The sequence below is a fragment of the Chiloscyllium punctatum genome, chromosome 1 (genome assembly GCF_047496795.1).
Source record: "Chiloscyllium punctatum isolate Juve2018m chromosome 1, sChiPun1.3, whole genome shotgun sequence".
Taxonomy (NCBI): domain Eukaryota; kingdom Metazoa; phylum Chordata; class Chondrichthyes; order Orectolobiformes; family Hemiscylliidae; genus Chiloscyllium; species Chiloscyllium punctatum.
In genome coordinates this window covers 2712068-2739058 of record NC_092739.1, presented here as the reverse complement: position 1 = coordinate 2739058, position 26991 = coordinate 2712068, and the positions used below count along the sequence as shown (strand labels likewise).

Below are 26991 nucleotides of genomic sequence, written 5' to 3'. Positions count from 1 at the left end.
AGTATTATGGAGCTATTTCCACCACGCTGAGAGAAGGTGAGTCCAGGCTCCAGATGCAAAGGTGATAATGACAGTGCATGGAGAGATTAAAGGGAGATTAAGAGGCGTGAATGACCCAGGCTCAAGCCAGCGCTATGTGACAAAATATGTGAGGGATGGGTGAAGCAGAGACAAAATGGAAAACAGGGGAGAAGGGTAGCAAAGCGGGAAGAGGAGAGGAAAAAGGTATTGAGAGAGTGGGGAGCGAGAGAAAGAGAGACAGTCAAGAAATAAGAGGTACAGAACAGTGAAAAAAAACACAACTAAAAAAGATAAATAAAATAATTGAAATAAAATTACCTGAAGTTGTTTGAATTCAACAACTTCAGACAATTTTACTTCTTTTTTTTATTCATCTTTTTTATCATTTCACCTGCACTATCATAGAGCCAATAGATGTGGACAGCACTGAAAACACAGTCTTCGGTCGCACTCGTCCATTCCGAACAGATATCCTCAACTCATCCAGCCGCGATTGCATGCACTTGACCCATTTCTCTCTCAACCCTTCCGATTCAAGTACACGCCCAGATTCCTTAACAGTATTGGAATTATACCATCCATCACCAGCTGGTCTGGTAAGTTATTCCAGAAACGCACCACCCTCTGCGTGCAGCCGTTGCCCCTCACTGCCTTTCGAATTCTCACCCTCCCACACCAGATTTATACCCTCTAGTTCTGAACTGCCCCACCTGAGCGAAAGGAACTTGTCTATTTACCCGATTCATCCCCCTCATGATTGAAAAACCTCCGTAAGATCAGCTCCCAGCCTCTGACGCGCCAGGCGAAATCGTGAGCGAGTGTTCAGCCGGTAAACGTTTGCACCTTTTCCATTTTCAAATGTAGGGTGTAGCATGCTGTCTGAAGCAATCGTTTTAGCAGCTGACCTGTCGCTGACAAACTCTGCAGGAAGGCCTGATAACTTGCTGTCAAACGAAGATTGCATAAGCAACATGAGTCATTGAGCAAAACGTGCAATTGACTTCTGAGCTGTTGCTGACACCAAAGCAACTGCGTCGTTCGGGAGCAGAAAGAACCTCACTGATAGATTACAATTCCAATGCATTTGGCATAAGGTTCGTAGCAGTTAATCAGCAGCACATAACCCTGACTCCAAAGGTCTGTGAGTATCCAGAAGAACAGTGAGCGATCCTTGAAGGTACGGTTCTCCAGACGAAATTTGTCAACGTGAGAAGCTGCAGCTGAGCTGGTGGCGTTGCGATTGAAATTGCATGCGTCCGGACATTGTGCTTAATTTTAGATATCAGAGCAAATGGTTAACTCGAGTATGCGCGTTCGGAAAAGTAAATGTTTTTTTATGTTGAAAAGCTTTGCAACGAAAGGAAATACTTCAGACTATCGTGCGATCGATGAGAAGCAGAAAATGCAGAGCAGCCGTGGTTGTGGGCACCGGCAATATAGGCATTTGCTTTCGCCCCGCCTCGAGCGTTGGTCGGTTAGCTCAGCTGGTTAGAGCGTGGTGTTAATAACGCCATGGTCGTGGGTTCGATTCCCACACTGACCACATGCAGCGCTTGTGTGGTTGCTGTGTTTCCAAGCGACGTGCTCCACAAAGCCGGAAGCGCCACCTGCGCAATAACGCATTTAACAAGGATAGACGCACGACTTGATCGCCGTACAGGTGATGACTGGTGGATGTTGTCGGCAGCAAAACAACCAGTCTCAGTTGTTTTCGCCAACAAATGCAAAACATGAAATATGTGCAGGAAAAAGGCAAACCTGGCACAGTCTCGGAGGGGAACCAGAGTTCAGGCTTCAATTCAATCAAAGATTCGTTCGTGTTATTTTCCTGGATCTCTGTTAATACTCGTCACACGACTTCCAGAGGCAATTCGTTCGCTTGCTCACCTCTCATGCATCGACACTGGAGTTATCATATCACCAGCAATATCACAGAGCCATTAATAAAAGCAAATTACTGCGGATGCTGGAATCTGAAACCAAAAGAGAAAATGCTGGAAAATCTCTGCAGGTCTGGCACCATCTGCAAGGAGAGAAAAGAGCTGACGTTTCGAGTCTAACTGATTAAAGATAAAGATAAAAACAAAGGGGGAGTATTATGGAGCTATTTCCACCACGCTGAGAGAAGGTGAGTCAAGGCTCCAGATGCAAAGGTGATAATGACAGTGCATGGAGAGATTAAAGGGAGATTAAGAGGCGTGAATGACCCAGGCTCAAGCCAGCGCTATGTGACAAAATATGTGAGGGATGGGTGAAGCAGAGACAAAATGGAAAACAGGGGAGAAGGGTAGCAAAGCGGGAAGAGGTGAGGAAAAAGGTATTGAGAGAGTGGGGAGCGAGAGAAAGAGAGACAGTCAAGAAATAAGAGGTACAGAACAGTGAAAAAAAAAACACAACTAAAAAAGATAAATAAAATAATTGAAATAAAATTACCTGAAGTTGTTTGAATTCAACAACTTCAGACAATTTTACTTCTTCTTTTTATTCATCTTTTTTATCATTTCACCTGCACTATCATAGAGCCAATAGATGTGGACAGCACTGAAAACACAGTCTTCGGTCGCACTCGTCCATTCCGAACAGATATCCTCAACTCATCCAGCCGCGATTGCATGCACTTGACCCATTTCTCTCTCAACCCTTCCGATTCAAGTACACGCCCAGATTCCTTAACAGTATTGGAATTATACCATCCATCACCAGCTGGTCTGGTAAGTTATTCCAGAAACGCACCACCCTCTGCGTGCAGCCGTTGCCCCTCACTGCCTTTCGAATTCTCACCCTCCCACACCAGATTTATACCCTCTAGTTCTGAACTGCCCCACCTGAGCGAAAGGAACTTGTCTATTTACCCGATTCATCCCCCTCATGATTGAAAAACCTCCGTAAGATCAGCTCCCAGCCTCTGACGCGCCAGGCGAAATCGTGAGCGAGTGTTCAGCCTGTAAACGTTTGCACCTTTTCCATTTTCAAATGTAGGGTGTAGCATGCTGTCTGAAGCAATCGTTTTAGCAGCTGACCTGTCGCTGACAAACTCTGCAGGAAGGCCTGATAACTTGCTGTCAAACGAAGATTGCATAAGCAACATGAGTCATTGAGCAAAACGTGCAATTGACTTCTGAGCTGTTGCTGACACCAAAGCAACTGCGTCGTTCGGGAGCAGAAAGAACCTCACTGATAGATTACAATTCCAATGCATTTGGCATAAGGTTCGTAGCAGTTAATCAGCAGCACATAACCCTGACTCCAAAGGTCTGTGAGTATCCAGAAGAACAGTGAGCGATCCTTGAAGGTACGGTTCTCCAGACGAAATTTGTCAACGTGAGAAGCTGCAGCTGAGCTGGTGGCGTTGCGATTGAAATTGCATGCGTCCGGACATTGTGCTTAATTTTAGATATCAGAGCAAATGGTTAACTCGAGTATGCGCGTTCGGAAAAGTAAATGTTTTTTTATGTTGAAAAGCTTTGCAACGAAAGGAAATACTTCAGACTATCGTGCGATCGATGAGAAGCAGAAAATGCAGAGCAGCCGTGGTTGTGGGCACCGGCAATATAGGCATTTGCTTTCGCCAAGCCGCTAGCGTTGGTCGGTTAGCTCAGCTGGTTTGAGCGTGGTGCTAATAACGCCAAGGTCGTGGGTTCGATCCCCACACTGACCTCATGCAGCGCTTGTGTGGTTGCTGTGTTTCCAAGCGACGTGCTCCACAAAGCCGGAAGCGCCACCTGCGCAATAACGCATTTGACAAGGATAGACGCACGACTTGATCGCCGTACAGGTGATGACTGGTGGATGTTGTCGGCAGCAAAACAACCAGTCTCAGTTCTTTTCGCCAACAAATGCAAAACATGAAATATGTGCAGGAAAAAGGCAGACCTGGCACAGTCTCGGAGGGGAACCAGAGTTCAGGCTTCAATTCAATCAAAGATTCGTTCGTGTTATTTTCCTGGATCTCTGTTAATACTCGTCACACGACTTCCAGAGGCAATTCGTTCGCTTGCTCACCTCTCATGCATCGACACTGGAGTTATCATATCACCAGCAATATCACAGAGCCATTAATAAAAGCAAATTACTGCGGATGCTGGAATCTGAAACCAAAAGAGAAAATGCTGGAAAATCTCTGCAGGTCTGGCACCATCTGCAAGGAGAGAAAAGAGCTGACGTTTCGAGTCTAACTGATTAAAGATAAAGATAAAAACAAAGGGGGAGTATTATGGAGCTATTTCCACCACGCTGAGAGAAGGTGAGTCAAGGCTCCAGATGCAAAGGTGATAATGACAGTGCATGGAGAGATTAAAGGGAGATTAAGAGGCGTGAATGACCCAGGCTCAAGCCAGCGCTATGTGACAAAATATGTGAGGGATGGGTGAAGCAGAGACAAAATGGAAAACAGGGGAGAAGGGTAGCAAAGCGGGAAGAGGTGAGGAAAAAGGTATTGAGAGAGTGGGGAGCGAGAGAAAGAGAGACAGTCAAGAAATAAGAGGTACAGAACAGTGAAAAAAAAAACACAACTAAAAAAGATAAATAAAATAATTGAAATAAAATTACCTGAAGTTGTTTGAATTCAACAACTTCAGACAATTTTACTTCTTCTTTTTATTCATCTTTTTTATCATTTCACCTGCACTATCGTGGAGCCAATAGATGTGGACAGCACTGAAAACACAGTCTTCGGTCGCACTCGTCCATTCCGAACAGATATCCTCAACTCATCCAGCCGCGATTGCATGCACTTGACCCATTTCTCTCTCAACCCTTCCGATTCAAGTACACGCCCAGATTCCTTAACAGTATTGGAATTATACCATCCATCACCAGCTGGTCTGGTAAGTTATTCCAGAAACGCACCACCCTCTGCGTGCAGCCGTTGCCCCTCACTGCCTTTCGAATTCTCACCCTCCCACACCAGATTTATACCCTCTAGTTCTGAACTGCCCCACCTGAGCGAAAGGAACTTGTCTATTTACCCGATTCATCCCCCTCATGATTGAAAAACCTCCGTAAGATCAGCTCCCAGCCTCTGACGCGCCAGGCGAAATCGTGAGCGAGTGTTCAGCCTGTAAACGTTTTCACCTTTTCCATTTTCAAATGTAGGGTGTAGCATGCTGTCTGAAGCAATCGTTTTAGCAGCTGACCTGTCGCTGACAAACTCTGCAGGAAGGCCTGATAACTTGCTGTCAAACGAAGATTGCATAAGCAACATGAGTCATTGAGCAAAACGTGCAATTGACTTCTGAGCTGTTGCTGACACCAAAGCAACTGCGTCGTTCGGCAGCAGAAAGAACCTCACTGATAGATTACAATTCCAATGCATTTGGCATAAGGTTCGTAGCAGTTAATCAGCAGCACATAACCCTGACTCCAAAGGTCTGTGAGTATCCAGAAGAACAGTGAGCGATCCTTGAAGGTACGGTTCTCCAGACGAAATTTGTCAACGTGAGAAGCTGCAGCTGAGCTGGTGGCGTTGCGATTGAAATTGCATGCGTCCGGACATTGTGCTTAATTTTAGATATCAGAGCAAATGGTTAACTCGAGTATGCGCGTTCGGAAAAGTAAATGTTTTTTTATGTTGAAAAGCTTTGCAACGAAAGGAAATACTTCAGACTATCGTGCGATCGATGAGAAGCAGAAAATGCAGAGCAGCCGTGGTTGTGGGCACCGGCAATATAGGCATTTGCTTTCGCCAAGCCGCTAGCGTTGGTCGGTTAGCTCAGCTGGTTTGAGCGTGGTGCTAATAACGCCAAGGTCGTGGGTTCGATCCCCGCACTGACCTCATGCAGCGCTTGTGTGGTTGCTGTGTTTCCAAGCGACGTGCTCCACAAAGCCGGAAGCGCCACCTGCGCAATAACGCATTTGACAAGGATAGACGCACGACTTGATCGCCGTACAGGTGATGACTGGTGGATGTTGTCGGCAGCAAAACAACCAGTCTCAGTTCTTTTCGCCAACAAATGCAAAACATGATATATGTGCAGGAAAAAGGCAGACCTGGCACAGTCTCGGAGGGGAACCAGAGTTCAGGCTTCAATTCAATCAAAGATTCGTTCGTGTTATTTTCCTGGATCTCTGTTAATACTCGTCACACGACTTCCAGAGGCAATTCGTTCGCTTGCTCACCTCTCATGCATCGACACTGGAGTTATCATATCACCAGCAATATCACAGAGCCATTAATAAAAGCAAATTACTGCGGATGCTGGAATCTGAAACCAAAAGAGAAAATGCTGGAAAATCTCTGCAGGTCTGGCACCATCTGCAAGGAGAGAAAAGAGCTGACGTTTCGAGTCTAACTGATTAAAGATAAAGATAAAAACAAAGGGGGAGTATTATGGAGCTATTTCCACCACGCTGAGAGAAGGTGAGTCAAGGCTCCAGATGCAAAGGTGATAATGACAGTGCATGGAGAGATTAAAGGGAGATTAAGAGGCGTGAATGACCCAGGCTCAAGCCAGCGCTATGTGACAAAATATGTGAGGGATGGGTGAAGCAGAGACAAAATGGAAAACAGGGGAGAAGGGTAGCAAAGCGGGAAGAGGTGAGGAAAAAGGTATTGAGAGAGTGGGGAGCGAGAGAAAGAGAGACAGTCAAGAAATAAGAGGTACAGAACAGTGAAAAAAAAAACACAACTAAAAAAGATAAATAAAATAATTGAAATAAAATTACCTGAAGTTGTTTGAATTCAACAACTTCAGACAATTTTACTTCTTCTTTTTATTCATCTTTTTTATCATTTCACCTGCACTATCGTGGAGCCAATAGATGTGGACAGCACTGAAAACACAGTCTTCGGTCGCACTCGTCCATTCCGAACAGATATCCTCAACTCATCCAGCCGCGATTGCATGCACTTGACCCATTTCTCTCTCAACCCTTCCGATTCAAGTACACGCCCAGATTCCTTAACAGTATTGGAATTATACCATCCATCACCAGCTGGTCTGGTAAGTTATTCCAGAAACGCACCACCCTCTGCGTGCAGCCGTTGCCCCTCACTGCCTTTCGAATTCTCACCCTCCCACACCAGATTTATACCCTCTAGTTCTGAACTGCCCCACCTGAGCGAAAGGAACTTGTCTATTTACCCGATTCATCCCCCTCATGATTGAAAAACCTCCGTAAGATCAGCTCCCAGCCTCTGACGCGCCAGGCGAAATCGTGAGCGAGTGTTCAGCCTGTAAACGTTTTCACCTTTTCCATTTTCAAATGTAGGGTGTAGCATGCTGTCTGAAGCAATCGTTTTAGCAGCTGACCTGTCGCTGACAAACTCTGCAGGAAGGCCTGATAACTTGCTGTCAAACGAAGATTGCATAAGCAACATGAGTCATTGAGCAAAACGTGCAATTGACTTCTGAGCTGTTGCTGACACCAAAGCAACTGCGTCGTTCGGCAGCAGAAAGAACCTCACTGATAGATTACAATTCCAATGCATTTGGCATAAGGTTCGTAGCAGTTAATCAGCAGCACATAACCCTGACTCCAAAGGTCTGTGAGTATCCAGAAGAACAGTGAGCGATCCTTGAAGGTACGGTTCTCCAGACGAAATTTGTCAACGTGAGAAGCTGCAGCTGAGCTGGTGGCGTTGCGATTGAAATTGCATGCGTCCGGACATTGTGCTTAATTTTAGATATCAGAGCAAATGGTTAACTCGAGTATGCGCGTTCGGAAAAGTAAATGTTTTTTTATGTTGAAAAGCTTTGCAACGAAAGGAAATACTTCAGACTATCGTGCGATCGATGAGAAGCAGAAAATGCAGAGCAGCCGTGGTTGTGGGCACCGGCAATATAGGCATTTGCTTTCGCCAAGCCGCTAGCGTTGGTCGGTTAGCTCAGCTGGTTTGAGCGTGGTGCTAATAACGCCAAGGTCGTGGGTTCGATCCCCGCACTGACCTCATGCAGCGCTTGTGTGGTTGCTGTGTTTCCAAGCGACGTGCTCCACAAAGCCGGAAGCGCCACCTGCGCAATAACGCATTTGACAAGGATAGACGCACGACTTGATCGCCGTACAGGTGATGACTGGTGGATGTTGTCGGCAGCAAAACAACCAGTCTCAGTTCTTTTCGCCAACAAATGCAAAACATGAAATATGTGCAGGAAAAAGGCAAACCTGGCACAGTCTCGGAGGGGAACCAGAGTTCAGGCTTCAATTCAATCAAAGATTCGTTCGTGTTATTTTCCTGGATCTCTGTTAATACTCGTCACACGACTTCCAGAGGCAATTCGTTCGCTTGCTCACCTCTCATGCATCGACACTGGAGTTATCATATCACCAGCAATATCACAGAGCCATTAATAAAAGCAAATTACTGCGGATGCTGGAATCTGAAACCAAAAGAGAAAATGCTGGAAAATCTCAGCAGGTCTGGCACCATCTGCAAGGAGAGAAAAGAGCTGACGTTTCGAGTCTAACTGATTAAAGATAAAGATAAAAACAAAGGGGGAGTATTATGGAGCTATTTCCACCACGCTGAGAGAAGGTGAGTCAAGGCTCCAGATGCAAAGGTGATAATGACAGTGCATGGAGAGATTAAAGGGAGATTAAGAGGCGTGAATGACCCAGGCTCAAGCCAGCGCTATGTGACAAAATATGTGAGGGATGGGTGAAGCAGAGACAAAATGGAAAACAGGGGAGAAGGGTAGCAAAGCGGGAAGAGGTGAGGAAAAAGGTATTGAGAGAGTGGGGAGCGAGAGAAAGAGAGACAGTCAAGAAATAAGAGGTACAGAACAGTGAAAAAAAAAACACAACTAAAAAAGATAAATAAAATAATTGAAATAAAATTACCTGAAGTTGTTTGAATTCAACAACTTCAGACAATTTTACTTCTTCTTTTTATTCATCTTTTTTATCATTTCACCTGCACTATCATAGAGCCAATAGATGTGGACAGCACTGAAAACACAGTCTTCGGTCGCACTCGTCCATTCCGAACAGATATCCTCAACTCATCCAGCCGCGATTGCATGCACTTGACCCATTTCTCTCTCAACCCTTCCGATTCAAGTACACGCCCAGATTCCTTAACAGTATTGGAATTATACCATCCATCACCAGCTGGTCTGGTAAGTTATTCCAGAAACGCACCACCCTCTGCGTGCAGCCGTTGCCCCTCACTGCCTTTCGAATTCTCACCCTCCCACACCAGATTTATACCCTCTAGTTCTGAACTGCCCCACCTGAGCGAAAGGAACTTGTCTATTTACCCGATTCATCCCCCTCATGATTGAAAAACCTCCGTAAGATCAGCTCCCAGCCTCTGACGCGCCAGGCGAAATCGTGAGCGAGTGTTCAGCCTGTAAACGTTTGCACCTTTTCCATTTTCAAATGTAGGGTGTAGCATGCTGTCTGAAGCAATCGTTTTAGCAGCTGACCTGTCGCTGACAAACTCTGCAGGAAGGCCTGATAACTTGCTGTCAAACGAAGATTGCATAAGCAACATGAGTCATTGAGCAAAACGTGCAATTGACTTCTGAGCTGTTGCTGACACCAAAGCAACTGCGTCGTTCGGGAGCAGAAAGAACCTCACTGATAGATTACAATTCCAATGCATTTGGCATAAGGTTCGTAGCAGTTAATCAGCAGCACATAACCCTGACTCCAAAGGTCTGTGAGTATCCAGAAGAACAGTGAGCGATCCTTGAAGGTACGGTTCTCCAGACGAAATTTGTCAACGTGAGAAGCTGCAGCTGAGCTGGTGGCGTTGCGATTGAAATTGCATGCGTCCGGACATTGTGCTTAATTTTAGATATCAGAGCAAATGGTTAACTCGAGTATGCGCGTTCGGAAAAGTAAATGTTTTTTTATGTTGAAAAGCTTTGCAACGAAAGGAAATACTTCAGACTATCGTGCGATCGATGAGAAGCAGAAAATGCAGAGCAGCCGTGGTTGTGGGCACCGGCAATATAGGCATTTGCTTTCGCCAAGCCGCTAGCGTTGGTCGGTTAGCTCAGCTGGTTTGAGCGTGGTGCTAATAACGCCAAGGTCGTGGGTTCGATCCCCACACTGACCTCATGCAGCGCTTGTGTGGTTGCTGTGTTTCCAAGCGACGTGCTCCACAAAGCCGGAAGCGCCACCTGCGCAATAACGCATTTGACAAGGATAGACGCACGACTTGATCGCCGTACAGGTGATGACTGGTGGATGTTGTCGGCAGCAAAACAACCAGTCTCAGTTCTTTTCGCCAACAAATGCAAAACATGAAATATGTGCAGGAAAAAGGCAGACCTGGCACAGTCTCGGAGGGGAACCAGAGTTCAGGCTTCAATTCAATCAAAGATTCGTTCGTGTTATTTTCCTGGATCTCTGTTAATACTCGTCACACGACTTCCAGAGGCAATTCGTTCGCTTGCTCACCTCTCATGCATCGACACTGGAGTTATCATATCACCAGCAATATCACAGAGCCATTAATAAAAGCAAATTACTGCGGATGCTGGAATCTGAAACCAAAAGAGAAAATGCTGGAAAATCTCTGCAGGTCTGGCACCATCTGCAAGGAGAGAAAAGAGCTGACGTTTCGAGTCTAACTGATTAAAGATAAAGATAAAAACAAAGGGGGAGTATTATGGAGCTATTTCCACCACGCTGAGAGAAGGTGAGTCAAGGCTCCAGATGCAAAGGTGATAATGACAGTGCATGGAGAGATTAAAGGGAGATTAAGAGGCGTGAATGACCCAGGCTCAAGCCAGCGCTATGTGACAAAATATGTGAGGGATGGGTGAAGCAGAGACAAAATGGAAAACAGGGGAGAAGGGTAGCAAAGCGGGAAGAGGTGAGGAAAAAGGTATTGAGAGAGTGGGGAGCGAGAGAAAGAGAGACAGTCAAGAAATAAGAGGTACAGAACAGTGAAAAAAAAAACACAACTAAAAAAGATAAATAAAATAATTGAAATAAAATTACCTGAAGTTGTTTGAATTCAACAACTTCAGACAATTTTACTTCTTCTTTTTATTCATCTTTTTTATCATTTCACCTGCACTATCGTGGAGCCAATAGATGTGGACAGCACTGAAAACACAGTCTTCGGTCGCACTCGTCCATTCCGAACAGATATCCTCAACTCATCCAGCCGCGATTGCATGCACTTGACCCATTTCTCTCTCAACCCTTCCGATTCAAGTACACGCCCAGATTCCTTAACAGTATTGGAATTATACCATCCATCACCAGCTGGTCTGGTAAGTTATTCCAGAAACGCACCACCCTCTGCGTGCAGCCGTTGCCCCTCACTGCCTTTCGAATTCTCACCCTCCCACACCAGATTTATACCCTCTAGTTCTGAACTGCCCCACCTGAGCGAAAGGAACTTGTCTATTTACCCGATTCATCCCCCTCATGATTGAAAAACCTCCGTAAGATCAGCTCCCAGCCTCTGACGCGCCAGGCGAAATCGTGAGCGAGTGTTCAGCCTGTAAACGTTTTCACCTTTTCCATTTTCAAATGTAGGGTGTAGCATGCTGTCTGAAGCAATCGTTTTAGCAGCTGACCTGTCGCTGACAAACTCTGCAGGAAGGCCTGATAACTTGCTGTCAAACGAAGATTGCATAAGCAACATGAGTCATTGAGCAAAACGTGCAATTGACTTCTGAGCTGTTGCTGACACCAAAGCAACTGCGTCGTTCGGCAGCAGAAAGAACCTCACTGATAGATTACAATTCCAATGCATTTGGCATAAGGTTCGTAGCAGTTAATCAGCAGCACGTAACCCTGACTCCAAAGGTCTGTGAGTATCCAGAAGAACAGTGAGCGATCCTTGAAGGTACGGTTCTCCAGACGAAATTTGTCAACGTGAGAAGCTGCAGCTGAGCTGGTGGCTTTGCGATTGAAATTGCATGCGTCCGGACATTGTGCTTAATTTTAGATATCAGAGCAAATGGTTAACTCGAGTATGCGCGTTCGGAAAAGTAAATGTTTTTTTATGTTGAAAAGCTTTGCAACGAAAGGAAATACTTCAGACTATCGTGCGATCGATGAGAAGCAGAAAATGCAGAGCAGCCGTGGTTGTGGGCACCGGCAATATAGGCATTTGCTTTCGCCCAGCCGCCAACGTTGGTCGGTTAGCTCAGCTGGTTAGAGCGTGGTGCTAATAACGCCAAGGTCGTGGGTGCCATCCCCACACTGACCACATGCAGCGCTTGTGTGGTTGCTGTGTTTCCAAGCGACGTGCTCCACAAAGCCGGAAGCGCCACCTGCGCAATTAAAGCATTTGACAGGGATAGACGCACGACTTGATCGCCGTACAGGTGATGACTGGTGGATGTTGTCGGCAGCAAAACAACCAGTCTCAGTTGTTTTCGCCAACAAATGCAAAACATGAAATATGTGCAGGAAAAAGGCAGACCTGGCACAGTCTCGGAGGGGAACCAGAGTTCAGGCTTCAATTCAATCAAAGATTCGTTCGTGTTATTTTCCTGGATCTCTGTTAATACTCGTCACACGACTTCCAGAGGCAATTCGTTCGCTTGCTCACCTCTCATGCATCGACACTGGAGTTATCATATCACCAGCAATATCACAGAGCCATTAATAAAAGCAAATTACTGCGGATGCTGGAATCTGAAACCAAAAGAGAAAATGCTGGAAAATCTCTGCAGGTCTGGCACCATCTGCAAGGAGAGAAAAGAGCTGACGTTTCGAGTCTAACTGATTAAAGATAAAGATAAAAACAAAGGGGGAGTATTATGGAGCTATTTCCACCACGCTGAGAGAAGGTGAGTCAAGGCTCCAGATGCAAAGGTGATAATGACAGTGCATGGAGAGATTAAAGGGAGATTAAGAGGCGTGAATGACCCAGGCTCAAGCCAGCGCTATGTGACAAAATATGTGAGGGATGGGTGAAGCAGAGACAAAATGGAAAACAGGGGAGAAGGGTAGCAAAGCGGGAAGAGGAGAGCAAAAAGGTATTGAGAGAGTGGGGAGCGAGGGAAAGAGAGACAGTCAAGAAATACGAGGTACAGAACAGTGAAAAAAAAACACAACTAAAAAAGATAAATAAAATAATTGAAATAAAATTACCTGAAGTTGTTTGAATTCAACAACTTCAGACAATTTTACTTCTTTTTTTTATTCATCTTTTTTATCATTTCACCTGCACTATCGTGGAGCCAATAGATGTGGACAGCACTGAAAACACAGTCTTCGGTCGCACTCGTCCATTCCGAACAGATATCCTCAACTCATCCAGCCGCGATTGCATGCACTTGACCCATTTCTCTCTCAACCCTTCCGATTCAAGTACACGCCCAGATTCCTTAACAGTATTGGAATTATACCATCCATCACCAGCTGGTCTGGTAAGTTATTCCAGAAACGCACCACCCTCTGCGTGCAGCCGTTGCCCCTCACTGCCTTTCGAATTCTCACCCTCCCACACCAGATTTATACCCTCTAGTTCTGAACTGCCCCACCTGAGCGAAAGGAACTTGTCTATTTACCCGATTCATCCCCCTCATGATTGAAAAACCTCCGTAAGATCAGCTCCCAGCCTCTGACGCGCCAGGCGAAATAGTGAGCGAGTGTTCAGCCTGTAAACGTTTGCACCTTTTCCATTTTCAAATGTAGGGTGTAGCATGCTGTCTGAAGCAATCGTTTTAGCAGCTGACCTGTCGCTGACAAACTCTGCAAGAAGGCCTGATAACTTGCTGTCAAACGAAGATTGCATAAGCAACATGAGTCATTGAGCAAAACGTGCAATTGACTTCTGAGCTGTTGCTGACACCAAAGCAACTGCGTCGTTCGGGAGCAGAAAGAACCTCACTGATAGATTACAATTCCAATGCATTTGGCATAAGGTTCGTAGCAGTTAATCAGCAGCACATAACCCTGACTCCAAAGGTCTGTGAGTATCCAGAAGAACAGTGAGCGATCCTTGAAGGTACGGTTCTCCAGACGAAATTTGTCAACGTGAGAAGCTGCAGCTGAGCTGGTGGCGTTGCGATTGAAATTGCATGCGTCCGGACATTGTGCTTAATTTTAGATATCAGAGCAAATGGTTAACTCGAGTATGCGCGTTCGGAAAAGTAAATGTTTTTTTTATGTTGAAAAGCTTTGCAACGAAAGGAAATACTTCAGACTATCGTGCGATCGATGAGAAGCAGAAAATGCAGAGCAGCCGTGGTTGTGGGCACCGGCAATATAGGCATTTGCTTTCGCCAAGCCGCCGGCGTTGGTCGGTTAGCTCAGCTGGTTAGAGCGTGGTGCTAATAACGCCAAGGTCGTGGGTTCGATCCCCACACTGACCACATGCAGCGCTTGTGTGGTTGCTGTGTTTCCAAGCGACGTGCTCCACAAAGCCGGAAGCGCCACCTGCGCAATAAAACATTTGACAGGGATAGACGCACGACTTGATCGCCGTACAGGTGATGACTGGTGGATGTTGTCGGCAGCAAAACAACCAGTCTCAGTTGTTTTCGCCAACAAATGCAAAACATGAAATATGTGCAGGAAAAAGGCAAACCTGGCACAGTCTCGGAGGGGAACCAGAGTTCAGGCTTCAATTCAATCAAAGATTCGTTCGTGTTATTTTCCTGGATCTCTGTTAATACTCGTCACACGACTTCCAGAGGCAATTCGTTCGTTTGCTCACCTCTCATGCATCGACACTGGAGTTATCATATCACCAGCAATATCACAGAGCCATTAATAAAAGCAAATTACTGCGGATGCTGGAATCTGAAACCAAAAGAGAAAATGCTGGAAAATCTCAGCAGGTCTGGCACCATCTGCAAGGAGAGAAAAGAGCTGACGTTTCGAGTCTAACTGATTAAAGATAAAGATAAAAACAAAGGGGGAGTATTATGGAGCTATTTCCACCACGCTGAGAGAAGGTGAGTCAAGGCTCCAGATGCAAAGGTGATAATGACAGTGCATGGAGAGATTAAAGGGAGATTAAGAGGCGTGAATGACCCAGGCTCAAGCCAGCGCTATGTGACAAAATATGTGAGGGATGGGTGAAGCAGAGACAAAATGGAAAACAGGGGAGAAGGGTAGCAAAGCGGGAAGAGGAGAGGAAAAATGTATTGAGAGAGTGGGGAGCGAGAGAAAGAGAGACAGTCAAGAAATAAGAGGTACAGAACAGTGAAAAAAAACACAACTAAAAAAGATAAATAAAATAATTGAAATAAAATTACCTGAAGTTGTTTGAATTCAACAACTTCAGACAATTTTACTTCTTTTTTTTATTCATCTTTTTTATCATTTCACCTGCACTATCATAGAGCCAATAGATGTGGACAGCACTGAAAACACAGTCTTCGGTCGCACTCGTCCATTCCGAACAGATATCCTCAACTCATTCAGCCGCGATTGCATGCACTTGACCCATTTCTCTCTCAACCCTTCCGATTCAAGTACACGCCCAGATTCCTTAACAGTATTGGAATTATACAATCCATCACCAGCTGGTCTGGTAAGTTATTCCAGAAACGCACCACCCTCTGCGTGCAGCCGTTGCCCCTCACTGCCTTTCGAATTCTCACCCTCCCACACCAGATTTATACCCTCTAGTTCTGAACTGCCCCACCTGAGCGAAAGGAACTTGTCTATTTACCCGATTCATCCCCCTCATGATTGAAAAACCTCCGTAAGATCAGCTCCCAGCCTCTGACGCGCCAGGCGAAATAGTGAGCGAGTGTTCAGCCTGTAAACGTTTGCACCTTTTCCATTTTCAAATGTAGGGTGTAGCATGCTGTCTGAAGCAATCGTTTTAGCAGCTGACCTGTCGCTGACAAACTCTGCAGGAAGGCCTGATAACTTGCTGTCAAACGAAGATTGCATAAGCAACATGAGTCATTGAGCAAAACGTGCAATTGACTTCTGAGCTGTTGCTGACACCAAAGCAACTGCGTCGTTCGGGAGCAGAAAGAACCTCACTGATAGATTACAATTCCAATGCATTTGGCATAAGGTTCGTAGCAGTTAATCAGCAGCACATAACCCTGACTCCAAAGGTCTGTGAGTATCCAGAAGAACAGTGAGCGATCCTTGAAGGTACGGTTCTCCAGACGAAATTTGTCAACGTGAGAAGCTGCAGCTGAGCTGGTGGCGTTGCGATTGAAATTGCATGCGTCCGGACATTGTGCTTAATTTTAGATATCAGAGCAAATGGTTAACTCGAGTATGCGCGTTCGGAAAAGTAAATGTTTTTTTATGTTGAAAAGCTTTGCAACGAAAGGAAATACTTCAGACTATCGTGCGATCGATGAGAAGCAGAAAATGCAGAGCAGCCGTGGTTGTGGGCACCGGCAATATAGGCATTTGCTTTCACCCAGCCGCCAGCGTTGGTCGGTTAGCTCAGCTGGTTAGAGCGTGGTGCTAATAACGCCAAGGTCGTGAGTTCGATCCCCACACTGACCACATGCAGCGCTTGTGTGGTTGCTGTGTTTCCAAGCGACGTGCTCCACAAAGCCGGAAGCGCCACCTGTGCATTTAAGCGTTTGACAGGGATAGACGCACGACTTGATCGCCGTACAGGTGATGACTGGTGGATGTTGTCGGCAGCAAAACAACCAGTCTCAGTTGTTTTCGCCAACAAATGCAAAACATGAAATATGTGCAGGAAAAAGGCAGACCTGGCACAGTCTCGGAGGGGAACCAGAGTTCAGGCTTCAATTCAATCAAAGATTCGTTCGTGTTATTTTCCTGGATCTCTGTTAATACTCGTCACACGACTTCCAGAGGCAATTCGTTCGCTTGCTCACCTCTCATGCATCGACACTGGAGTTATCATATCACCAGCAATATCACAGAGCCATTAATAAAAGCAAATTACTGCGGATGCTGGAATCTGAAACCAAAAGAGAAAATGCTGGAAAATCTCTGCAGGTCTGGCACCATCTGCAAGGAGAGAAAAGAGCTGACGTTTCGAGTCTAACTGATTAAAGATAAAGATAAAAACAAAGGGGGAGTATTATGGAGCTATTTCCACCACGCTGAGAGAAGGTGAGTCAAGGCTCCAGATGCAAAGGTGATAATGACAGTGCATGGAGAGATTAAAGGGAGATTAAGAGGCGTGAATGACCCAGGCTCAAGCCAGCGCTATGTGACAAAATATGTGAGGGATGGGTGAAGCAGAGACAAAATGGAAAACAGGGGAGAAGGGTAGCAAAGCGGGAAGAGGAGAGGAAAAAGGTATTGAGAGAGTGGGGAGCGAGAGAAAGAGAGACAGTCAAGAAATAAGAGGTACAGAACAGTGAAAAAAAAACACAACTAAAAAAGATAAATAAAATAATTGAAATAAAATTACCTGAAGTTGTTTGAATTCAACAACTTCAGACAATTTTACTTCTTTTTTTTATTCATCTTTTTTATCATTTCACCTGCACTATCATAGAGCCAATAGATGTGGACAGCACTGAAAACACAGTCTTCGGTCGCACTCGTCCATTCCGAACAGATATCCTCAACTCATTCAGCCGCGATTGCATGCACTTGACCCATTTCTCTCTCAACCCTTCCGATTCAAGTACACGCCCAGATTCCTTAACAGTATTGGAATTATACAATCCATCACCAGCTGGTCTGGTAAGTTATTCCAGAAACGCACCACCCTCTGCGTGCAGCCGTTGCCCCTCACTGCCTTTCGAATTCTCACCCTCCCACACCAGATTTATACCCTCTAGTTCTGAACTGCCCCACCTGAGCGAAAGGAACTTGTCTATTTACCCGATTCATCCCCCTCATGATTGAAAAACCTCCGTAAGATCAGCTCCCAGCCTCTGACGCGCCAGGCGAAATAGTGAGCGAGTGTTCAGCCTGTAAACGTTTGCACCTTTTCCATTTTCAAATGTAGGGTGTAGCATGCTGTCTGAAGCAATCGTTTTAGCAGCTGACCTGTCGCTGACAAACTCTGCAGGAAGGCCTGATAACTTGCTGTCAAACGAAGATTGCATAAGCAACATGAGTCATTGAGCAAAACGTGCAATTGACTTCTGAGCTGTTGCTGACACCAAAGCAACTGCGTCGTTCGGGAGCAGAAAGAACCTCACTGATAGATTACAATTCCAATGCATTTGGCATAAGGTTCGTAGCAGTTAATCAGCAGCACATAACCCTGACTCCAAAGGTCTGTGAGTATCCAGAAGAACAGTGAGCGATCCTTGAAGGTACGGTTCTCCAGACGAAATTTGTCAACGTGAGAAGCTGCAGCTGAGCTGGTGGCGTTGCGATTGAAATTGCATGCGTCCGGACATTGTGCTTAATTTTAGATATCAGAGCAAATGGTTAACTCGAGTATGCGCGTTCGGAAAAATAAATGTTTTTTTATGTTGAAAAGCTTTGCAACGAAAGGAAATACTTCAGACTATCGTGCGATCGATGAGAAGCAGAAAATGCAGAGCAGCCGTGGTTGTGGGCACCGGCAATATAGGCATTTGCTTTCGCCCAGCCGCCAGCGTTGGTCGGTTAGCTCAGCTGGTTAGAGCGTGGTGCTAATAACGCCAAGGTCGTGGGTTCGATCCCCACACTGACCACATGCAGCGCTTGTGTGGTTGCTGTGTTTCCAAGCGACGTGCTCCACAAAGCCGGAAGCGCCACCTGCGCATTTAAGCGTTTGACAGGGATAGACGCACGACTTGATCGCCGTACAGGTGATGACTGGTGGATGTTGTCGGCAGCAAAACAACCAGTCTCAGTTGTTTTCGCCAACAAATGCAAAACATGAAATATGTGCAGGAAAAAGGCAGACCTGGCACAGTCTCGGAGGGGAACCAGAGTTCAGGCTTCAATTCAATCAAAGATTCGTTCGTGTTATTTTCCTGGATCTCTGTTAATACTCGTCACACGACTTCCAGAGGCAATTCGTTCGCTTGCTCACCTCTCATGCATCGACACTGGAGTTATCATATCACCAGCAATATCACAGAGCCATTAATAAAAGCAAATTACTGCGGATGCTGGAATCTGAAACCAAAAGAGAAAATGCTGGAAAATCTCTGCAGGTCTGGCACCATCTGCAAGGAGAGAAAAGAGCTGACGTTTCGAGTCTAACTGATTAAAGATAAAGATAAAAACAAAGGGGGAGTATTATGGAGCTATTTCCACCACGCTGAGAGAAGGTGAGTCAAGGCTCCAGATGCAAAGGTGATAATGACAGTGCATGGAGAGATTAAAGGGAGATTAAGAGGCGTGAATGACCCAGGCTCAAGCCAGCGCTATGTGACAAAATATGTGAGGGATGGGTGAAGCAGAGACAAAATGGAAAACAGGGGAGAAGGGTAGCAAAGCGGGAAGAGGAGAGGAAAAAGGTATTGAGAGAGTGGGGAGCGAGAGAAAGAGAGACAGTCAAGAAATAAGAGGTACAGAACAGTGAAAAAAAAACACAACTAAAAAAGATAAATAAAATAATTGAAATAAAATTACCTGAAGTTGTTTGAATTCAACAACTTCAGACAATTTTACTTCTTTTTTTTATTCATCTTTTTTATCATTTCACCTGCACTATCATAGAGCCAATAGATGTGGACAGCACTGAAAACACAGTCTTCGGTCGCACTCGTCCATTCCGAACAGATATCCTCAACTCATTCAGCCGCGATTGCATGCACTTGACCCATTTCTCTCTCAACCCTTCCGATTCAAGTACACGCCCAGATTCCTTAACAGTATTGGAATTATACAATCCATCACCAGCTGGTCTGGTAAGTTATTCCAGAAACGCACCACCCTCTGCGTGCAGCCGTTGCCCCTCACTGCCTTTCGAATTCTCACCCTCCCACACCAGATTTATACCCTCTAGTTCTGAACTGCCCCACCTGAGCGAAAGGAACTTGTCTATTTACCCGATTCATCCCCCTCATGATTGAAAAACCTCCGTAAGATCAGCTCCCAGCCTCTGACGCGCCAGGCGAAATAGTGAGCGAGTGTTCAGCCTGTAAACGTTTGCACCTTTTCCATTTTCAAATGTAGGGTGTAGCATGCTGTCTGAAGCAATCGTTTTAGCAGCTGACCTGTCGCTGACAAACTCTGCAGGAAGGCCTGATAACTTGCTGTCAAACGAAGATTGCATAAGCAACATGAGTCATTGAGCAAAACGTGCAATTGACTTCTGAGCTGTTGCTGACACCAAAGCAACTGCGTCGTTCGGGAGCAGAAAGAACCTCACTGATAGATTACAATTCCAATGCATTTGGCATAAGGTTCGTAGCAGTTAATCAGCAGCACATAACCCTGACTCCAAAGGTCTGTGAGTATCCAGAAGAACAGTGAGCGATCCTTGAAGGTACGGTTCTCCAGACGAAATTTGTCAACGTGAGAAGCTGCAGCTGAGCTGGTGGCGTTGCGATTGAAATTGCATGCGTCCGGACATTGTGCTTAATTTTAGATATCAGAGCAAATGGTTAACTCGAGTATGCGCGTTCGGAAAAGTAAATGTTTTTTTATGTTGAAAAGCTTTGCAACGAAAGGAAATACTTCAGACTATCGTGCGATCGATGAGAAGCAGAAAATGCAGAGCAGCCGTGGTTGTGGGCACCGGCAATATAGGCATTTGCTTTCGCCCAGCCGCCAGCGTTGGTCGGTTAGCTCAGCTGGTTAGAGCGTGGTGCTAATAACGCCAAGGTCGTGGGTTCGATCCCCACACTGACCACATGCAGCGCTTGTGTGGTTGCTGTGTTTCCAAGCGACGTGCTCCACAAAGCCGGAAGCGCCACCTGCGCATTAAAGCGTTTGACAGGGATAGACGCACGACTTGATCGCCGTACAGGTGATGACTGGTGGATGTTGTCGGCAGCAAAACAACCAGTCTCAGTTGTTTTCGCCAACAAATGCAAAACATGAAATATGTGCAGGAAAAAGGCAGACCTGGCACAGTCTCGGAGGGGAACCAGAGTTCAGGCTTCAATTCAATCAAAGATTCGTTCGTGTTATTTTCCTGGATCTCTGTTAATACTCGTCACACGACTTCCAGAGGCAATTCGTTCGCTTGCTCACCTCTCATGCATCGACACTGGAGTTATCATATCACCAGCAATATCACAGAGCCATTAATAAAAGCAAATTACTGCGGATGCTGGAATCTGAAACCAAAAGAGAAAATGCTGGAAAATCTCAGCAGGTCTGGCACCATCTGCAAGGAGAGAAAAGAGCTGACGCTTCGAGTCTAACTGATTAAAGATAAAGATAAAAACAAAGGGGGAGTATTATGGAGCTATTTCCACCACGCTGAGAGAAGGTGAGTCCAGGCTCCAGATGCAAAGGTGATAATGACAGTGCATGGAGAGATTAAAGGGAGATTAAGAGGCGTGAATGACCCAGGCTCAAGCCAGCGCTATGTGACAAAATATGTGAGGGATGGGTGAAGCAGAGACAAAATGGAAAACAGGGGAGAAGGGTAGCAAAGCGGGAAGAGGAGAGGAAAAAGGTATTGAGAGAGTGGGGAGCGAGAGAAAGAGAGACAGTCAAGAAATAAGAGGTACAGAACAGTGAAAAAAAACACAACTAAAAAAGATAAATAAAATAATTGAAATAAAATTACCTGAAGTTGTTTGAATTCAACAACTTCAGACAATTTTACTTCTTTTTTTTATTCATCTTTTTTATCATTTCACCTGCACTATCATAGAGCCAATAGATGTGGACAGCACTGAAAACACAGTCTTCGGTCGCACTCGTCCATTCCGAACAGATATCCTCAACTCATCCAGCCGCGATTGCATGCACTTGACCCATTTCTCTCTCAACCCTTCCGATTCAAGTACACGCCCAGATTCCTTAACAGTATTGGAATTATACCATCCATCACCAGCTGGTCTGGTAAGTTATTCCAGAAACGCACCACCCTCTGCGTGCAGCCGTTGCCCCTCACTGCCTTTCGAATTCTCACCCTCCCACACCAGATTTATACCCTCTAGTTCTGAACTGCCCCACCTGAGCGAAAGGAACTTGTCTATTTACCCGATTCATCCCCCTCATGATTGAAAAACCTCCGTAAGATCAGCTCCCAGCCTCTGACGCGCCAGGCGAAATCGTGAGCGAGTGTTCAGCCTGTAAACGTTTGCACCTTTTCCATTTTCAAATGTAGGGTGTAGCATGCTGTCTGAAGCAATCGTTTTAGCAGCTGACCTGTCGCTGACAAACTCTGCAGGAAGGCCTGATAACTTGCTGTCAAACGAAGATTGCATAAGCAACATGAGTCATTGAGCAAAACGTGCAATTGACTTCTGAGCTGTTGCTGACACCAAAGCAACTGCGTCGTTCGGGAGCAGAAAGAACCTCACTGATAGATTACAATTCCAATGCATTTGGCATAAGGTTCGTAGCAGTTAATCAGCAGCACATAACCCTGACTCCAAAGGTCTGTGAGTATCCAGAAGAACAGTGAGCGATCCTTGAAGGTACGGTTCTCCAGACGAAATTTGTCAACGTGAGAAGCTGCAGCTGAGCTGGTGGCGTTGCGATTGAAATTGCATGCGTCCGGACATTGTGCTTAATTTTAGATATCAGAGCAAATGGTTAACTCGAGCATGCGCGTTCGGAAAAGTAAATGTTTTTTTTATGTTGAAAAGCTTTGCAACGAAAGGAAATACTTCAGACTATCGTGCGATCGATGAGAAGCAGAAAATGCAGAGCAGCCGTGGTTGTGGGCACCGGCAATATAGGCATTTGCTTTCGCCAAGCCGCCGGCGTTGGTCGGTTAGCTCAGCTGGTTAGAGCGTGGTGCTAATAACGCCCAGGTCGTGGGTTCGATCCCCACACTGACCACATGCAGCGCTTGTGTGGTTGCTGTGTTTCCAAGCGACGTGCTCCACAAAGCCGGAAGCGCCACCTGCGCAATAAAACATTTGACAGGGAGAGACGCACGACTTGATCGCCGTACAGGTGATGACTGGTGGATGTTGTCGGCAGCAAAACAACCAGTCTCAGTTGTTTTCGCCAACAAATGCAAAACATGAAATATGTGCAGGAAAAAGGCAAACCTGGCACAGTCTCGGAGGGGAACCAGAGTTCAGGCTTCAATTCAATCAAAGATTCGTTCGTGTTATTTTCCTGGATCTCTGTTAATACTCGTCACACGACTTCCAGAGGCAATTCGTTCGCTTGCTCACCTCTCATGCATCGACACTGGAGTTATCATATCACCAGCAATATCACAGAGCCATTAATAAAAGCAAATTACTGCGGATGCTGGAATCTGAAACCAAAAGAGAAAATGCTGGAAAATCTCTGCAGGTCTGGCACCATCTGCAAGGAGAGAAAAGAGCTGACGTTTCGAGTCTAACTGATTAAAGATAAAGATAAAAAGAAAGGGGGAGTATTATGGAGCTATTTCCACCACGCTGAGAGAAGGTGAGTCAAGGCTCCAGATGCAAAGGTGATAATGACAGTGCATGGAGAGATTACAGGGAGATTAAGAGGCGTGAATGACCCAGGCTCAAGCCAGCGCTATGTGACAAAATATGTGAGGGATGGGTGAAGCAGAGACAAAATGGAAAACAGGGGAGAAGGGTAGCAAAGCGGGAAGAGGAGAGGAAAAAGGTATTGAGAGAGTGGGGAGCGAGAGAAAGAGAGACAGTCAAGAAATAAGAGGTACAGAACAGTGAAAAAAAAAACACAACTAAAAAAGATAAATAAAATAATTGAAATAAAATTACCTGAAGTTGTTTGAATTCAACAACTTCAGACAATTTTACTTCTTTTTTTTATTCATCTTTTTTATCATTTCACCTGCACTATCATAGAGCCAATAGATGTGGACTGCACTGAAAACACAGTCTTCGGTCGCACTCGTCCATTCCGAACAGATATCCTCAACTCATCCAGCCGCGATTGCATGCACTTGACCCATTTCTCTCTCAACCCTTCCGATTCAAGTACACGTTCAGATTTCTTAACAGTATTGGAATTATACCATCCATCACCAGCTGGTCTGGTAAGTTATTCCAGAAACGCACCACCCTCTGCGTGCAGCCGTTGCCCCTCACTGCCTTTCGAATTCTCACCCTCCCACACCAGATTTATACCCTCTAGTTCTGAACTGCCCCACCTGAGCGAAAGGAACTTGTCTATTTACCCGATTCATCCCCCTCATGATTGAAAAACCTCCGTAAGATCAGCTCCCAGCCTCTGACGCGCCAGGCGAAATAGTGAGCGAGTGTTCAGCCTGTAAACGTTTGCACCTTTTCCATTTTCAAATGTAGGGTGTAGCATGCTGTCTGAAGCAATCGTTTTAGCAGCTGACCTGTCGCTGACAAACTCTGCAGGAAGGCCTGATAACTTGCTGTCAAACGAAGATTGCATAAGCAACATGAGTCATTGAGCAAAACGTGCAATTGACTTCTGAGCTGTTGCTGACACCAAAGCAACTGCGTCGTTCGGGAGCAGAAAGAACCTCACTGATAGATTACAATTCCAATGCATTTGGCATAAGGTTCGTAGCAGTTAATCAGCAGCACATAACCCTGACTCCAAAGGTCTGTGAGTATCCAGAAGAACAGTGAGCGATCCTTGAAGGTACGGTTCTCCAGACGAAATTTGTCAACGTGAGAAGCTGCAGCTGAGCTGGTGGCGTTGCGATTGAAATTGCATGCGTCCGGACATTGTGCTTAATTTTAGATATCAGAGCAAATGGTTAACTCGAGTATGCGCGTTCGGAAAAGTAAATGTTTTTTTATGTTGAAAAGCTTTGCAACGAAAGGAAATACTTCAGACTATCGTGCGATCGATGAGAAGCAGAAAATGCAGAGCAGCCGTGGTTGTGGGCACCGGCAATATAGGCATTTGCTTTCGCCCCGCCTCGAGCGTTGGTCGGTTAGCTCAGCTGGTTAGAGCGTGGTGCTAATAACGCCATGGTCGTGGGTTCGATTCCCACACTGACCACATGCAGCGCTTGTGTGGTTGTTGTGTTTCCAAGCGACGTGCTCCACAAAGCCGGAAGCGCCACCTGCGCAATAACGCATTTGGCAAGGATAGACGCACGACTTGATCGCCGTACAGGTGATGACTGGTGGATGTTGTCGGCAGCAAAACAACCAGTCTCAGTTGTTTTCGCCAACAAATGCAAAACATGAAATATGTGCAGGAAAAAGGCAAACCTGGCACAGTCTCGGAGGGGAACCAGAGTTCAGGCTTCAATTCAATCAAAGATTCGTTCGTGTTATTTTCCTGGATCTCTGTTAATACTCGTCACACGACTTCCAGAGGCAATTCGTTCGCTTGCTCACCTCTCATGCATCGACACTGGAGTTATCATATCACCAGCAATATCACAGAGCCATTAATAAAAGCAAATTACTGCGGATGCTGGAATCTGAAACCAAAAGAGAAAATGCTGGAAAATCTCTGCAGGTCTGGCACCATCTGCAAGGAGAGAAAAGAGCTGACGTTTCGAGTCTAACTGATTAAAGATAAAGATAAAAACAAAGGGGGAGTATTATGGAGCTATTTCCACCACGCTGAGAGAAGGTGAGTCAAGGCTCCAGATGCAAAGGTGATAATGACAGTGCATGGAGAGATTAAAGGGAGATTAAGAGGCGTGAATGACCCAGGCTCAAGCCAGCGCTATGTGACAAAATATGTGAGGGATGGGTGAAGCAGAGACAAAATGGAAAACAGGGGAGAAGGGTAGCAAAGCGGGAAGAGGAGAGGAAAAATGTATTGAGAGAGTGGGGAGCGAGAGAAAGAGAGACAGTCAAGAAATAAGAGGTACAGAACAGTGAAAAAAAACACAACTAAAAAAGATAAATAAAATAATTGAAATAAAATTACCTGAAGTTGTTTGAATTCAACAACTTCAGACAATTTTACTTCTTTTTTTTATTCATCTTTTTTATCATTTCACCTGCACTATCATAGAGCCAATAGATGTGGACAGCACTGAAAACACAGTCTTCGGTCGCACTCGTCCATTCCGAACAGATATCCTCAACTCATTCAGCCGCGATTGCATGCACTTGACCCATTTCTCTCTCAACCCTTCCGATTCAAGTACACGCCCAGATTCCTTAACAGTATTGGAATTATACAATCCATCACCAGCTGGTCTGGTAAGTTATTCCAGAAACGCACCACCCTCTGCGTGCAGCCGTTGCCCCTCACTGCCTTTCGAATTCTCACCCTCCCACACCAGATTTATACCCTCTAGTTCTGAACTGCCCCACCTGAGCGAAAGGAACTTGTCTATTTACCCGATTCATCCCCCTCATGATTGAAAAACCTCCGTAAGATCAGCTCCCAGCCTCTGACGCGCCAGGCGAAATAGTGAGCGAGTGTTCAGCCTGTAAACGTTTGCACCTTTTCCATTTTCAAATGTAGGGTGTAGCATGCTGTCTGAAGCAATCGTTTTAGCAGCTGACCTGTCGCTGACAAACTCTGCAGGAAGGCCTGATAACTTGCTGTCAAACGAAGATTGCATAAGCAACATGAGTCATTGAGCAAAACGTGCAATTGACTTCTGAGCTGTTGCTGACACCAAAGCAACTGCGTCGTTCGGGAGCAGAAAGAACCTCACTGATAGATTACAATTCCAATGCATTTGGCATAAGGTTCGTAGCAGTTAATCAGCAGCACATAACCCTGACTCCAAAGGTCTGTGAGTATCCAGAAGAACAGTGAGCGATCCTTGAAGGTACGGTTCTCCAGACGAAATTTGTCAACGTGAGAAGCTGCAGCTGAGCTGGTGGCGTTGCGATTGAAATTGCATGCGTCCGGACATTGTGCTTAATTTTAGATATCAGAGCAAATGGTTAACTCGAGTATGCGCGTTCGGAAAAGTAAATGTTTTTTTATGTTGAAAAGCTTTGCAACGAAAGGAAATACTTCAGACTATCGTGCGATCGATGAGAAGCAGAAAATGCAGAGCAGCCGTGGTTGTGGGCACCGGCAATATAGGCATTTGCTTTCGCCCAGCCGCCAGCGTTGGTCGGTTAGCTCAGCTGGTTAGAGCGTGGTGCTAATAACGCCAAGGTCGTGGGTTCGATCCCCACACTGACCACATGCAGCGCTTGTGTGGTTGCTGTGTTTCCAAGCGACGTGCTCCACAAAGCC

The 26991-nt window shown here is 45.7% G+C and overlaps 12 non-coding genes across 12 annotated transcripts; all 12 read left to right on the top strand.

Annotated features, from left to right (window-relative positions):
- Positions 1 to 1490: 1490 nt before the first annotated feature.
- On the top strand, positions 1491 to 1564 carry trnai-aau (transfer RNA isoleucine (anticodon AAU)). Its single transcript has one exon. It is a non-coding gene; the product is annotated as a tRNA-Ile (tRNA).
- A 2041-nt stretch (positions 1565 to 3605) lies between these two features.
- On the top strand, positions 3606 to 3679 carry trnai-aau (transfer RNA isoleucine (anticodon AAU)). The gene has a single exon. It is a non-coding gene; the product is annotated as a tRNA-Ile (tRNA).
- Positions 3680 to 5720: 2041 nt separating this feature from the next.
- On the top strand, positions 5721 to 5794 carry trnai-aau (transfer RNA isoleucine (anticodon AAU)). Its single transcript has one exon. It is a non-coding gene; the product is annotated as a tRNA-Ile (tRNA).
- Positions 5795 to 7835: 2041 nt separating this feature from the next.
- trnai-aau (transfer RNA isoleucine (anticodon AAU)) lies at positions 7836 to 7909 on the top strand. Its single transcript has one exon. It is a non-coding gene; the product is annotated as a tRNA-Ile (tRNA).
- A 2041-nt stretch (positions 7910 to 9950) lies between these two features.
- Positions 9951 to 10024, top strand: trnai-aau (transfer RNA isoleucine (anticodon AAU)). Its single transcript has one exon. It is a non-coding gene; the product is annotated as a tRNA-Ile (tRNA).
- Positions 10025 to 14181: 4157 nt separating this feature from the next.
- On the top strand, positions 14182 to 14255 carry trnai-aau (transfer RNA isoleucine (anticodon AAU)). Its single transcript has one exon. It is a non-coding gene; the product is annotated as a tRNA-Ile (tRNA).
- A 2039-nt stretch (positions 14256 to 16294) lies between these two features.
- Positions 16295 to 16368, top strand: trnai-aau (transfer RNA isoleucine (anticodon AAU)). The gene has a single exon. It is a non-coding gene; the product is annotated as a tRNA-Ile (tRNA).
- Positions 16369 to 18408: 2040 nt separating this feature from the next.
- On the top strand, positions 18409 to 18482 carry trnai-aau (transfer RNA isoleucine (anticodon AAU)). The gene has a single exon. It is a non-coding gene; the product is annotated as a tRNA-Ile (tRNA).
- Positions 18483 to 20522: 2040 nt separating this feature from the next.
- trnai-aau (transfer RNA isoleucine (anticodon AAU)) lies at positions 20523 to 20596 on the top strand. Its single transcript has one exon. It is a non-coding gene; the product is annotated as a tRNA-Ile (tRNA).
- A 2040-nt stretch (positions 20597 to 22636) lies between these two features.
- trnai-aau (transfer RNA isoleucine (anticodon AAU)) lies at positions 22637 to 22710 on the top strand. Its single transcript has one exon. It is a non-coding gene; the product is annotated as a tRNA-Ile (tRNA).
- Positions 22711 to 24751: 2041 nt separating this feature from the next.
- trnai-aau (transfer RNA isoleucine (anticodon AAU)) lies at positions 24752 to 24825 on the top strand. Its single transcript has one exon. It is a non-coding gene; the product is annotated as a tRNA-Ile (tRNA).
- A 2039-nt stretch (positions 24826 to 26864) lies between these two features.
- trnai-aau (transfer RNA isoleucine (anticodon AAU)) lies at positions 26865 to 26938 on the top strand. Its single transcript has one exon. It is a non-coding gene; the product is annotated as a tRNA-Ile (tRNA).
- The last annotated feature ends 53 nt before the right edge of the window (positions 26939 to 26991 follow it).